The following is a 13,571-nucleotide window of genomic DNA, read 5'->3' on the forward strand; positions in this document are numbered from 1 at the left end:
CTTGGACACACACTAAGACACATTCATACAAATACACACACACAATCACATACACTTACACACAAACAGACAAACACACACATGCACACACACTTAGACACACTCAGACGCTCACTCATACAAATACACATACACACTTAGACACACACACACACACACACACACACACACACACACACACACACACACACACACACACACACACACACACACACACACTAAAATACACACAGACATAAATGCACATGCACACACACACTCATACACTCACAAACACTCACATGCACACACACACACTCAGTCACTCACTCATACAAATACACACACAGAAACACACACACACTTGGACACACGCATACAAACACACACACACACACACACACACACACACACACGCACACACACTTGGACACGCTCATACAAATACACACACACACACACACTTACACACAAACAGACAAACACAAACTTGCACACACATTTGGACAAACTCATACAAACACACACACACACACACACAGACACGCATACACTCACACAAATACACACACTCACACACACACACACACACACACACACACACACACACACACACACACACACACGCACACACACACACAGTTGAACCCAAAATAGCTGCGCCGCTCCTGACCCAGCAGTTGAGTGTGAGCGTGTGGACTGAAGCGGAAAGGCTTTACCGCAGGTTCAGACGACAGAGCTCCATTCAGCCCTGCGCAATAATGTCTTCATCTGACCTGCTCTGCGCTCACACACTCGCGCTCAAAGCAAACACAGACGGCGTGCAGGATAATATTTGCGCATGTGTGTGAGTGTGTGTCGCAGTTAAAGACAGAAATATCTGCGCAGGTGATCCTTAAATCCATTCTCACATGTAGAGTTGATCTGCAGACGGCTCTCAGCAGCCAAACACACACACATGAGCAGAGCTGAGCTTATTATGGGATGCTGAAGACCTGTAATGGCACAACTGACCTGGAGCCAACTGGTTTCCACACCTGCTTCTGATGGAGGATGATGGAGAAAATGCAGAGCAGAAACAGACTTTGTGCTCCTGTTAAAGCAGATTAGAAATAGTGTTCATTCATTCATCCATTCATTCATTCATTCAGCTTAGTCCCTTTATTCATCAGGGGTCTCCACAGCAGAATGCACCGCCAACTATTCCAGCATATGTTTACACAGCGGATGCCCTTCCAGCCGCAACCCAGTACCCACATCAACTCACGCCAACACAGGGAGAACATGCAAACTCCACACAGAAACGCCAACTGACCCAGCCGAGACTCAAACCAGAGACCTTCTTGCTGTGAGGCCACAGTGCTGACCACTGAGCCACCGTGCCACCTATTTTGCATTAATGTACATTCAAATATTTGAATGATTTAAAGGGGCAGTTCACCCAATAATGATCATTTCCTCATCATCTGCTCACATTCAAGTGGTTGTGGCTTCTGTTGAGCACACAACGAGATATTTAGAAGAATGCTGGGGAAAAAGCAGCTGTTGGCATCTGGCCAATACGGAGCACTGCTGGTCTCAGTACTCGGACCTTTCCCTTCATTTATTCATTCATTCATTCATTCATTCATTCATTCATTCATTCATCCATCCATTTATTTATCTATCCATTTATCCATCCATCCATCCATCCATCCATCCATCCATCTATCTATTTCTCCCTCCATTCATCCATCCATCTTTCCATCTATCTCTCATACATCCATCAATTCATCTATCCACCCCTTTATTCATCCATCCATTCATCCATCCATCCATCCATCCATCCATTCCTCCTTCAACCATCTATTCATCCATCCATCTTTCTATCCCTCTGTTCATCCATGCATTCATCCATCCATCCATCAATCTATCTTTCCCTTCATTCATTCATTCATTCATTCATTCATTCATTCATTCATTCATTCATCCATTTATTTATCCATCCATCCATCCATCCATCCATCCATCCATCCATCCATCCATCCATCCATCCATCCATCCATCCATCCATCCATCACACACACATGACCTTTGACCTATAACCTGAGCAACAAAATCTATCTATCTATCTATCTATCTATCTATCTATCTATCTATCTATCTATCTATCTATCTATCTATCTATCTATCTATCTATCTATCTATCTATCTATCTATCTATCTATCTATCTATCTATCTATCTATCTATCACACACACATGACCTTTGACCTATAACCTAAACAACAAATAAATGTCAATCATGTCGTTACACATATTAATAATGTTTTATTTCCCACCTATAAGAAATAAATTGATGCCATCCACCTGTAGATACGTAGATGAAGAGGCGCCCTCTAGTGTACCTAGGGTGATAATGGTCTGTGTTCGAACTGGCTAAAATGTGCAATGACGTTAGCTGTTTCGAACATTACAGGGGGCGCTAAACTGCGGTTTTCTCTGTGTTATTATCTATGATGTTTAACAGAGTAAATGAATGTTCACAGTATGTCAGATAATGTTTTTTTTCTTCTGGATGAAGTCTTATTTGTTTTATTTTGGCAGTAATAAAAACAGTTTTTAATAAATAATTTTTAAAAATTAATTTTAAGGTCACTAATCATCTCCTATAAGCAATATATGTATTTTCAATGGTCTCCAGAACAAACCATCGTTATACAATAACTTGCCTAATTACCCTGACCTGCCTAGTTACCTTAATTACCGTGGTGAAGAATGTCACTATGTATCTATGTATCTATGTATCTATCTATCTATCTATCTATCTATCTATCTATCTATCTATCTATCTATCTATCTATCTATCTATCTATCTATCTATCTATCTATCTATCTATCTGTCTATCTATATATCTATCCCTTCGTTCATCCATTTATTCATATATCCATTTATCCATCCCTCTATTCATCTCTCTATTCATCCATCCATTCATCCACTCATCTATCCATTCATCATCTATCCATTTATCTATCTCTCTCTTCATTGATTTATCAATTCTTTCGTCTCTCCATCCATCCATCCATCTGTCCAATCGTCTGTCCGACCAGCCCGTCCGTCCAGTTGTCCAGTGTTCAGGTCTTCATGTCAGTGTCTCAGTGTGTTGTTTACGCGGCTCGAGTGTTGCTGTGGTGTTGTTTAAGCAGTGTTCTCGTTGGTTTTCTCGGTGGCGTCTCTAGGTCATGTTTACTGCCTCCTCCATCATGTTCTCTGCTGTATAAACACCGAGCAGCAGTTTTCTCAGCTCATCTGTGTCCATGTTTAACGCTGTCTGTTCCTCGTTGACCTCTGACCTCTGCTGACCCTCATCCAGGGCAAGCCATGTTTGGAGGTCAAGGGTCAAGGGTCGCCTCCCACGATACACTGATGACCGTGACTTAGAGATCCGCATCCCGCACACTCGTCTGTCCATCTCAACATGAGAAAATGGATTGCATTGTAAACATTAATACAGGCTATAAAGGGATTACTCTTTAGTTCATATATTAATGTTTTAGTTATGATACTCCCAAAATCATTCCGCATAAATCCGCAGATTTTTAACAAAATTCTGTGCAGAAATAGCAAAAAAATGTCTGCAGATTCGGTCTGGCCCTGACTATAACTATAAGTGACATGTCCTGTGTATTTAAAAGTCTTTAAATAACTAATACTCATAATAATAATAAGTGTTTTTGGAGTGTACTAATAAAATGACTAAACCACACGCAAAAAATTACTTAAAAATGAGCTGAAATGTTTATTGAGAGTGAAATAGCCGTGTCTCATGACACGCATTGAGAACATCAGCATCTCTCCGTGACCATACGCATATTTAAAGCTGAGTCATAAAAGCTGAACGTATGGAAACGGCAGCAAACACACACACATTACCAGCGTTCACTCTCTGGCGTCTGAGAATAGTGTTTCTGACGTTCCTTACTGAGAGATTCATGTGTACACACACACACACACACACACACACACACACACACACACACACACACACACACACACACAGAGTTTATGAGCAAATTCATGCAGGAAACCTCAAGACTGCGGACCACCAGGATTAATGCTGCGGGTCTGAGGGTCTTATAACTGCTTCTGCCAGCGGCTGAAAGGAACATTGTGTAGTCAGCCGTCTTACAGCCAGAGACGTAATTTACCCTCCGCCCGCTCCTGGAAAAAGACTCAAATTAATGAGCTACAAACGCACAATAAACACAACATCACACTGAATTATTATCACAAGCTACTGCTGCTCTTAAAGCTCTCAGTCCTGCTGGAGTATAAATATAATCTCCACTGCTAAACCATGACAGATATCGGTCAGAAAAATAGTTGATTATTTCAAAGAAAAAGAATTGCTGTTTTTTTAACACACCAACACCCATGTGAAAAAGGTACAGTAATATACAGCGTTTCCAAACCGCACTATTGTAAAGTACTTGAATTAATTTGTTGTGGTCATTGTTTTACTGTTGCTATGGTAACACAACAACTATAAGTAATTGATCTGCTGTGGTGATTCTACAGTTGCTATGGCAACACAACTATAGTAACTGTTTTGTTGTGGTGATTCCACAGTTGCTACGGTAAAAGAACAACTATTAATAATTGATCTGTTGTGGTAATTTTACAGTTGCTATGGTAACACAACAACTACAGTATTTAATTTGTTTTCACTAAAATCTAATACCATCACTAACCTTTATAAATGCATCACTGATGGCTTTAGATAATGAGTGTTAATAACACTAATTATTATTATTATTATTATTTTAAATTTATTTTATTATTATTATTATTATTATTATTGTTATTACTATTATTATTATTATTATTATTGTTATTACTATTATTATTATAATTATTTTAAATTTATTTTATTATTATTATTATTATTATTTTATTATTATTATTATTATTATTATTATTGTTACTATTATTATTATTATTATTATTATTATTATTTATTTTATTATTATAATTTTAATTTTATTATTATTATTTTTTATTATTATTTATATAATAATTATAATATTATTAATAATAATAATTATTATAATTTTATTATTATTTTATTATGATTTTTATTTTTATTTATTATATTATTATTATTATTTTATTATTATTACTACTACTATTATTATTATTATTATTATTTATTTATTTTATTATTATAATTTTAATTTTATTATTATTATTATTTTATTATTATTATTTATATAATAATAATAATAATAATTTTATTATTATTTTATTATGATTATGATTATTATTTATTTTATTAATATTATTATTTTATTATTACTATAATAATAATAATAATAATAATAATAATAATAATTATTATTATTATTATTATTATGTAGGGATAACTGTCATTATATTATAGTATGTTTGTTTTGTCTTCATAGAGTGATTATAATCACAGTTGTAATTCATTATCATAGAAAGTGTTTCCATGTGTTTTTGTAATTATATAAGCCATATTTCATACATGTTAAATTCACTGCTTGTGGAAATAAAGCTATAGTTCACATGTACATGTATGTTTTCTCCTGCTTTTGTTTGAAAATGTACACTCACTGCCGAGGACAGATATTTGACTTATTAAATCATGACATAATGTTCCGCACTATTGAGAGTCTGCAGAACAAAAGCATTGAAAAGGAGCATGAACTTCCTCTAAATGTCCATGATTAAACCTCTTCGGTTCTGAGTAAAACAAGTGTTTGTGAATCAGCGACGGCTTCCAGATGTTTCTGAGCTGTACTGTTTCTCTCCTGATCTGCTGAGAGGTTTTAATGTAGGAGAGTTTGGTTGAAGTCACTTTGCAAGAACCACAAATGAAGGCAAACCTCATGCCGACTCAAACAATACTGTGCTTCATGTTTTCTGCCATTAAAGAGCATCTCTCTCTCACACACAAACACACACACACACACACACACACACACTGGACAATAGAAGATTGGAGAAACGTTGCTGCTCTGATGAGTCTCCATTTCTGCTGACACATTCGGATGTTCGGCTCACAATTTGGTCTCAACAACATGAAAGCATGGATCATCCTGCCTTGTATCAGCGGTTCAGGCTGGTGGTGGTGGTGTAATGGTGTGGGGGAGATTTTCTTTGGGTCCATTAGTACCAATTGAGCATCAACGCCACAGCCTACCTGAGTATTGCTGCTGACCATGTCCATCCCTTTATGAGCACAGTGTCTCCATCTTCTGATGGCTACTTCCAGCAGGATAACGCAGCATGTCATAAAGCTCAATCATCTCAGACTGCTTTCTTGAACATGACGATGAGTTCACTGTACTCAAATGGCCTCCACAGTCACCAGAGCTCAATCCAATAGAGCAGCTTTGGGATGTGGTGGAACGGGAGATTGGCATCATGGATGTGCAGCCGACAAATCTGCAGCAACTGTGTGATGCTATCATGACAATATGGAGCAAAATCTCTGAGGAATATTTCCAGCAGCTTGCTGAATCTCTGCCAGTAAGGATTAAGGCAGATCTGAAGGCAAAAGGGGTCCAAGCCGGTTCTAGTAGGTGTACCTAATAAAGTGGCCAGTGAGTGTATTCACACGAGACGTGCCATATGGGTGTCTGCATCAAACAAAATGAAATTTAAAGCAGTTTTATGTACAGAAAATTAAGACATTAAACAAATAAAAAATAATATTTCATATATATTAATAAAAATATGTAAAATGTTATTATTTTGGTCTTTGTAACCTCATTTTCATCTTTCATCCATATATGTATGAATAAAACTAAATAATATTGAGATATATCTGAGGTGAAATATGTTTAAATACTTTACTATCCAGTGAATTTAATACGAACCTTCCAAAATCATTAAAAATCATCTTTAATTTTGGTAATTTTCTGTATCTTAATGTAAGTTACTCACAGACGAAGCAGGATACAGCATTTTCTTGTGTCTTAGGAGAACATGTGAGACTGAAATGCTGTGAAATACACATTGAATTATCTAAAAGTTTGACCTTCTTGAGAAATAACACTCATTTTTCTTGTAACAATCCTCTAAAAGCAGAAGAAACGAGCAAATATGGTTGAGCAGATTTGATGCAGGATGGTGTCACGCTGTAATTATTGTTGTAGAATTAATTTATGGGATATGAATGCGGTCTGAATGCAGATCTAAATATTGTCGTGCCTCCAAAGTAAAGCTGTGCGGCTTTTAAAATGACATTCGGGTTTCTATATATGACCACTAGTTAGGGGGTTTGCTCTGCTCTGTGTTCACTGCTGCTGGAATTGCCTGGATATTGCTGGTTGTGTGTCTTTCTGCATTTGTGCGCGTTCTGCATTTAGATCCACAAATTACGGGTTCTTCGCGAACGCTATGATGATGGCGAGCGCTTGAGGTCGAGCTGTGTTCATTTGTTGACGGATGTGTATTGTTAGTGTTCGTTCCACATTGCTGAATCACAAACCTCAGATATCAGGAGGACTGACAATAGCAGCTCAATGTATTTGCCTGTTCTTTGTGTGACTGCACACTTTGCTGGGCTTGACCTGTTTTTATGACCATTTTTGACCGTAATACAGTGAATCAGAACTGATTCAGAGAATTGTTCATTTGAATGATTTATTCAAAACAGCTGATTCAGGTTACTGTCTTAATGAACGGATCATTGAATCACTGACTTGAACAACTGATTCATTAAATGAGACTGCAATTTATAGTATTTATGAATGGACAATGAATCACTGCCGTTAATGATTCATTCAGAAACTGATTCATTAAAACCAGCAAAACAGTCAGTATTGTTGCAGGTTTTGTAACAGATTGATTCAGAAGAAACTTCAGATGCTTAAATGTTCTGCTCAGTATGTACTATGAAACAGGATAAATACATTTAACCAAAAGCTGCAGGTGGCACTGTCTTAATCAATGATTCAGTGTCTGAATGATTGATTAAATAACTAAATGATTCGCTGTCTTATTGAACGATTCAGTCATTATTCATTCAAGCTGCTTATTTAGAATAACTGATTCATTACGGGAGGCTGAAATGTATTGTCTTTATGAATGGAAAATGAATCACAGCTGTCAATGATTCATTCATAACTGATTCATTAAAAACAGAGGAAACAGTCTGTTTTGTTGCATGTTTTAGCCTGTAGTTATGGACAAATAACTTTGACCATAAAACCAGCAGGTGGCACAAGTCTCTTTCTAAATGAGTGATTCAGTGAATTGTTCGTTTGAATGATTCATTTAAAACAATTGATTCAAGTAACTGTGTTGATGAATGGATCATTGGTTGACAAACCTAAGTGAATCGTTAATTTGAATGATTTCTTCATTGAATCATTGACTCAAGAGTGATTCGTTCAGTACCAGATTGACTCTGGAACTTAAGATGCTTAAATGTTCAGCTCAATACAAAACAGGATAAATACATTTCACTAAAAGCAGCAGGTGGCACTGCCTTAATGATTCAGTGTCCGAATAATTGATTCAATGATTCCCTGTTATAATTAATCATTCATTCATTCATTCATTCACTTACTCAATTTATTCAAAACAGCTGATTCATTAAGAGAGGCAGTTTTATGAATAAACATTACATCACCGATTCAAATGATTTGTTCAGAAACCGATTCATACAGGAAATGACCATTTTGACCGTAATACAGTGAATCAGAACTGATTCAGTGAATTGTTCACTTGAATGATTTATTCAAAACAGCTGATTCAGGTTACTGTCTTAATGAACGGATCATTGAATCACTGACTTGAACAACTGATTCATTAAATGAGGCTGCAATTTATAGTCTTTATGAATGGACAATGAATCACTGCCGTTAATGATTCATTCAGAAACTGATTCATTAAAACCAGCAAAACAGTCAGTATTGTTGCAGGTTTTGGCCTGTGCTGATAGATAAGTCAATTAGATGGTAAAACCAGCAGGTGGCACTAATCCCTGTCTAAATGAGTGATTCAGTGAATTGTGCACACAAAGAATCGGTTCACAGTCACACACACATGTTCTGCCCTTTATGCTCATTTTTTTTATTTGCGTAACAGAAATAAACAGTCAATATTATTGTTTGTTTTCTTCAGTAATGGATGAAGTTGACCGTGAATCCAGCAGGTGGCACAAGTCCCTGTCTTAAAGAATGATTCAGTGAATCTTTCAAGCGATTCATTCAGAACAGATGATTCAGTAAAAATCCTGTGAAATGAAAATATGTTTTAGATGTTTGTTTGTTTGTTAGTTTAAATGATATTTTTAAGCTAGTGTCCCCAAAAACAGTGACAAAATTCTCATTTATAAAATATAAACCTGATATAAACATTCAAATCTCTGATATACACATTCAGCGCTTCACAAACGTAGCAAGTTCCCATCTCTTATGAATGAGTCATTGAATCATTGACTCAAGTGATTTGTTCTGAAACTGAGCTGATGACCTTCACAGCCAATCACAGTCATTTCTGTTTAGACATTGTACAGACATTGATTTCGCATGAGAGCATCCCTTTAATGTGTGAAGTGATCGTGTGCTGGTTCTGCAGGTCTACAAATGGCCACTAGAGGTCAGAACGGAGCGCCTGGGATTTACCACTTTGACCTTCAAACTCTTTAACTGCCGCCTGCTTGTTTTTTTTCTCTCTGCACAATCTTGAATTCCTGCCGTCTCCTGGTTTTCCTCCTCCTGGTGTGGAAGAGCTGAACAAAGCCTCTTTCTCCAGCCGCCGGCTCCGTCTCGATCTGCGGCTTGGCAGAACCAGAAGCTGCTCACTAATCAACACCAGGAGTCCACGAGGAGGAGACAGCACTCACGTTTCCCTCCACAGATCAACACGCAAGATCACTGAGATATTCAATATAACAATATGTCCTGCTGGCTAGCTTTGTCCAGAGTTTCTCCTATAACAAACACTTGGAGCATCATAGTTTGCATAGTAGCTTCCTAACTAGTATTCGAGAATAGAATTAGTGTGTCTCAAACTGTAGTATGTTGAGCAGAGTATGCCAAAGGATTCCAGAAGATCTACTTATATCTGTTAGAAATGTGAAGTCTGTATGCTAACCTCTAATGCATTGCGTTATTCCATTAGAACTACAAATGTGGGTTAAAAGAACTACAAACATGGTGTCCACACAAGACCAAAGGCTAAGCAGAAAGGATGTGGTGATGATGTTTGAATGATTGTTGCTTACATTCATTCATTCATTTTCCTTCAGCTTAGTTCCTTATTTATCAGGGGTCACCACAGAGGAATGAACTATCAACTATTCTGGCATATGCTTTACACAGCAGATGCCCTTCCAGCTGTAACCCAGTACTGGGAAACACCCATACACACTCATTCACTCACACACACACACACACACACACACACACACACACACACACACACACACACACACACACACACACTCATACACTATGGCCAGTTTAGTTGATCAGTTCCCTTATAGCGCATGTGTTTGGACTGGATGAAACCGGAGCACCCGGAGGAAACCCACACCAGCTTACAATCAGTGTTTAGTAAATATACTGTAAGTTAAATAGTCTGGAGTGTTGATGAGGTCTTAACATGTATGGGAAGGGTCTTAAAAGGTCTTGAATTGCACTTTTTGACTCCTGTATATACCCTGTACAGAAAAGCAAATACTATGGAAGTCGATGGTTACAGGTTTTCAGCATTTTATTGGGGACATTTATACTCTTCATATCTTGTTCTTTCATGAATGAACGTTCACTGCTGAGATGCTGCAAATCCTCATGGTTATCTTCACTTTTACAAACGCTGGTGTGGAGCTAAACAGCCGTGTGCAGTGCATTATGGGAAAACTGATATCATTCAGTCAGTTGTGGTTTGGTACCAAATGATGATTTAATGTGTGAAATATGTCATAGCCTGATGGGCTGTTTAGTTCAGATTGGTACTGAAAACCACAGCGCTGCATTACTGACCTTGAATGTGTCCGTCTGAAAGATCATGTTTAATGGAGAGCAGATTTCTGAAGCGCTCGGATGACAGGAAGCGTTCTGCCAAGGTTCTCTCAAAGTTATTGAGAAACGTTCCTCCTGTGATTTAATACTAACTTACATTCGAAGTAGCATTTTTAACCATTTTAAAATGTTACATTTTAAAGTAACAGTTTTTAAGGTGTTTTCAAAAGTAACATTTAAGTTTTTAAAGTGTTTTAAAATGTAGCATTCAAAAGTAACAGTTTTTAAAACCATTTTTAAATATTACATTAAAAAGTATCAGTTTTTAAATGTTACATTCAAGAGTAACCGTTTTTAAAGTGTTTTTTAAAAGTTTCATTCAAAAGTAACAGTTTTTAAAACCATTTTTAAATATTACATTCAAAAGTAACAGATTTTAAAACTTTTAAAAAATGTTACATCTCCCTGTCGCCTCATAGCAAGGTCACTTGTTCGAGTCCCGGCCTGTTGGCATATCTGTCTGGAGTTTGCATGTTCTCTTCATGTTGGGAGTAAATTGGTCATAGTGTGTGTTTGTGTGTGTGTGTGTGTGTGTGTGTGTGTGTGTGTGTGTGAGAGAATGAGTGTGTATGGGTGTTTTCCAGTACTGGGTTGCAGCTGGAAGGACATCTGTGTAAAACATATGCTGGAATAGTTAGTGGTTCATTCTGCTGTGGCGACCCCTGATGAATAAGGGACTAAGCTGAAGAGTGAATGAGTTAGAAAGCTACACTATTGGGCCATATGTTAATATTACTAGTTGTTGTTACCATTGAAGCTGTAGGGTTACCACAACAGATTAATATACTATAGTACTACTATAGTATGATTTAGAAACACCTTTAAATTCTTAGTGCTTTTTTCATGTTGTGAGTGTATACTTTACATCACATATTCATGTACACAGTTTGTTATTTGCACTTGTGCATGCTGTGTATCATTGCCTCTGCACAGTGACAGTAAAGCTGAATCTAATCTGTTCAGAAAAGCAGGAAAAAGCAAGCTCATATTTTACCCTCAATCAAAGACAGTAAGAGTGTTTTGTTTTGCGTCAGGAAAGTGAAGCCTGTTTCTGGATGATTGAGAACGCAGTAAATCTGAACGGCTCAAATAATGTTGTTTGTGCAAAATATTCCTTTTGATTTAAAAGATGAGTTATGACACATGGGATTTATTGGAGAGATTCACCCGAAAGTCTGTTTGTGTGTGTTTGTGTGTGTGTGTGTGTGTGTGTGTGTGTGTGTTTGATCATTCATTGTGTTTATTCATTTATATGTAGCCTAAATTTGACTTGATTAATCATAAAATATCAATGATGTTGTTATTTTACCATGGTAATTAGATAAATAAATGATTGGTGTGTGTGTGTGTTTGTGTGTCAGTAGATCATGGTGTGTTTGATTGAAGTGCAGATGTGTGTTTGACTGGAGATCATGTGTGTGAACACTCTGATGCTCCTGAACAGAGATTATCAGTGTGTGTAATCCATCAGATGGCGTGTGGGATAAACTGTCGAGATCTCCTTTAGTTTTGATGTTGGATGGTGAGGACGATCTGCAAAGTTCCTCCAGCTGGATGTTTGTCTGTGTATCAGTTACTGTTTCTGGATGAACTCAAACACCTCCGTTGTGTTCATGTTCTCTTCCAAGAACAAAGACGACACGAATAACGACATACTTAATTTACATAATTTCTGCCAAAAGAGGCGGGCCTGGATTTCGTGTGTTATTAGCGAGTCGTCACAGATCTTATATTCATATATATTATACACATTCATAATTATAACCCGAATTACATTCAGTAACCGTGTGTGTAATTAAGTTGGTTTAATCAACTTTAAAATACTACAGTAATCGATTTGTTATGGTTGTTTTACTGTTGCTATGGTAACAGAACAACTTTTGTAATTGATCCATTGTGGCAATTCTAAACTTGCTATATTAACGCAACCAGTAATTCATTTGTTGAGGTTGTTCTACAGTTGCCATGGTAACACAACTACTATAGTGATTAATCTGTTGCGGTTTTTCTACAGTTACTATGGTAACACACACTATAGTAATTAATCTGTTGTGGTGATTCTACAGTTGCCATGGTAACACAACTACTATAGTGATTAATCTGTTGCAGTTGTTCTACAGTTACTATGGTAACACACACTATAGTAATTAATCTGTTGTGGTGATTCTACAGTTGCTATGGTAATACAACCCCTATAGTAATCGATTTGTTGTGGTGAATCTACAGTTGTGGTAACTCAACTGCTATAGTAATCAATTTGTTGTGGTGATTCTGCTGTTGCCATGGTAACTCAACCACTATAGTAATTAGTTTGTTGCGGTGGTTGTACTGTTGCCATGGTAACACAGCCACTATAGTAACTAATTGCACACTCTAAAGGCTCGGGCCTGTTCTGGAAAGGGGTGTGGTTTAGCAGCTCATTTGCATTTAAAGCTACACAAGTTTTTTTCTCACCTTTACTCTAAGAGTGGACTTTACAGCGTGCTATAATTAATTATTGTAGTATTTTGTTTTGAAACTTCCTCTCCGTACTAAATATACAGCATTAGATCA

At 37.0% G+C, this 13,571-nt stretch overlaps 1 long non-coding RNA gene across 3 annotated transcripts in view; it reads left to right on the forward strand.

Moving 5' to 3' along the window:
- LOC137487546 (uncharacterized) overlaps positions 1–13,571 on the forward strand; it is a 56,996-nt gene that overhangs the window by 4,304 nt on the left and 39,121 nt on the right. The gene's annotated exons all lie outside the window — the stretch shown is intronic.

Source organism: Danio rerio, chromosome 14, assembly GCF_049306965.1.
Source record: "Danio rerio strain Tuebingen ecotype United States chromosome 14, GRCz12tu, whole genome shotgun sequence".
NCBI classification, from domain to species: Eukaryota; Metazoa; Chordata; class Actinopteri; order Cypriniformes; family Danionidae; genus Danio; species Danio rerio.